This window comes from Sapajus apella, unplaced genomic scaffold (genome assembly GCF_009761245.1).
Source record: "Sapajus apella isolate SASKATOON/1434 unplaced genomic scaffold, GSC_monkey_1.0 scaffold109, whole genome shotgun sequence".
NCBI classification, from domain to species: domain Eukaryota; kingdom Metazoa; phylum Chordata; class Mammalia; order Primates; family Cebidae; genus Sapajus; species Sapajus apella.
In genome coordinates, this window is record NW_022437049.1 from 4,166,808 (window position 1) to 4,169,028 (window position 2,221).

The 2,221-nt window shown below is 43.1% G+C and overlaps 1 non-coding gene across 1 annotated transcript; it reads right to left on the reverse strand.

Annotated features, from left to right (window-relative positions):
• Positions 1 to 1,808: 1,808 nt before the first annotated feature.
• On the reverse strand, positions 1,809 to 1,969 carry LOC116537393. Its single transcript, XR_004263110.1, has one exon. It is a non-coding gene; the product is annotated as a U1 spliceosomal RNA (small nuclear RNA).
• Positions 1,970 to 2,221: the final 252 nt, after the last annotated feature.

Consider the following 2,221-nt stretch of genomic DNA (forward strand, 5'->3'; position numbering starts at 1 on the left):
TACTTTGATTTCTTTCAGGGCCTGCTCTCTATCACATGATGCTATACTAGAATCAGGTTGGAATTTGGTATCTTATTGCTGCAAAGAGTCTATTTTGTCAGTCTTAAGATCTCTGTTTTAATGTTAGTGCTGACCATTTGTGCCTGAATTCCAAAAAGAGGAGGGCCTAATGAAGCGCATCTGACCTCCCCTTCCCATCATGCCCTCAACTAGTTTTTCAGGTTTACTTTGGAATGCCCTTGACTGAGAGGGGGCTTCATCAGTCAATTGCGGGGCTTAGAATTTTATTTTTGGTTTACACTTCTAGGAACACTAATCTCATTCATAAGGGCTCCACCTCCATGACCTAATCATCTCCCAAAGGCTCCATCTTCAATGCTTTGGGGTTAGTGTTTCAACATAGAAATTTTAGGGGGACACAAACTTCAGTCCAGTGCAGATAGACTATACTCAGCTAAATGGAACTCAGCGGTTCTTGAATGAACGACCCCATCTTTTTGCCTTTACTTAGACTGTTTCTTCTTCCTGGACTGTCTTTCCTCCATTTCTTTCAGGCTTAAATTCCACTTCCTCCATGAAGTCTCCAGCTTTGCAGACTGGAAGTTAGCCTCCCACAGCACAGTGTCTTTACTTCTGTTATAGGATTTTCAAAATGCACCCATTTGTCATTATTATCTATTATCTGAGTATAAGTCACATACCTGATTGTTAATTTCTGGAAGGTAAAGACCATGCCTTTCTTTCTTTCTTTTTTTTTTTTTTTGAGATGGAGTCTCGCTTTGTCTCCCAGACTGGAGTGCAGTGGCGTGATCTTGGCTCACTGCAACCTCCACCTCCTGAGTTCAAGCCATTCTCATGCCTCAGCCTCCCAAGTAGCTGGGATTACAGGCGCCCACCACCACGCCTGGCTAATTTTTTGAATTTTTAGTGGAGACAGCATTTTACCATGTTGGTCAGGCTGGTCTTGAACTCCTGACTTCGAGCAATCCACCTGCCTCAGCCTCCCAAAGTGTTGGGATTACAGGTGTGAGCCACTGCACCTTGCCATGTCTTTCTTTTAAATTCTCCATGGCTCTAATAGCACTGGGTTCAAGGCCCTGCATGCTCAAACACTCAGTGAGGGTCTGCTGGACTGTCTCTCACAGATGCAGACACACATGGGGAACATATATATTTTCAGACTGAGTCTTCTACTGTCTGGGAATGTTAGGTCAGGAGAAGTAATGATGCCGTGATCTGGCAGGAGCTGAGGCTGAGCTCTGGAGAGAGAGGAGGAGAGGGGAGGGAGCCGAGATGGCTGGTAGGGTTTGCCATTTGAGTAGACTTGTCTTTAGGTTGAGTAGCTTCAAAGTTCTAGAGCCAGATATAAAAAAAAAAATCTGGATTTTTTTCCATCACACCCATGCTTCCGTGCCTCTGCAGTCAAATTTGGTTAGCAGGCAAGGGGTATGAGCTGGAGTGCGGGTAGGTCCCATGGGAACTGGGCAACTTTGCTCCTTGCCCTTGCAAATCCTCCATAGTAGAGAAAATCAGTATCCTTTGTATTATCCTAAGGTGTAACACATGGTGGGACTTCAAGGAGTCCAGGGACAAAGGTCAAGAACTCACTATTTAAAAAAAAGATAAAAGTAACCCATAACTATTTTCTGAAATATGTGTTCTCAGCAGCAAAGAACTAGAAATCCAGACAACGAGGTTGTCCCTCTCTGCCTTTTATTTTGTCCTTGTATGGGTGAGGTACGGGCTGTTCCTTTGTGCATTTTATTTTATTTACTTTTAATCAAAATTTTTTTCTTTTTAATAAACATTAGGGGAGAGCACACACACAGTCCCCCACTACCATAAATTATACAGTTGAGTTTCCCACATTTGGGATAATCGCAGGAGTCAGCACATCCAGAGTGCAATGGATAAGCCTCACCTGGGAAAACCACCTTCATGATTGTGGTATCTCCTATGCCAGATGCTTTGCGCATTTTAATACACAAATGTAAAATTGATAGAACCTTGGCTAACTTGACTATTTTAAAAGCTCTCTATTAAAAAAATCTGTATCTTCTTTGATCTAGCGATTCTACCTCTAGAAATTTACCTTTAAGAAAAGGATAAATTGGCCGTGTACGGTGGATTACACTTGTAATCCCAGAACTTTGGGAGGCTGAAGTGGCGGGGATCACAAGGTCAGGAGATCGAGACCATCCTGGCCAACATGGTGAAACAC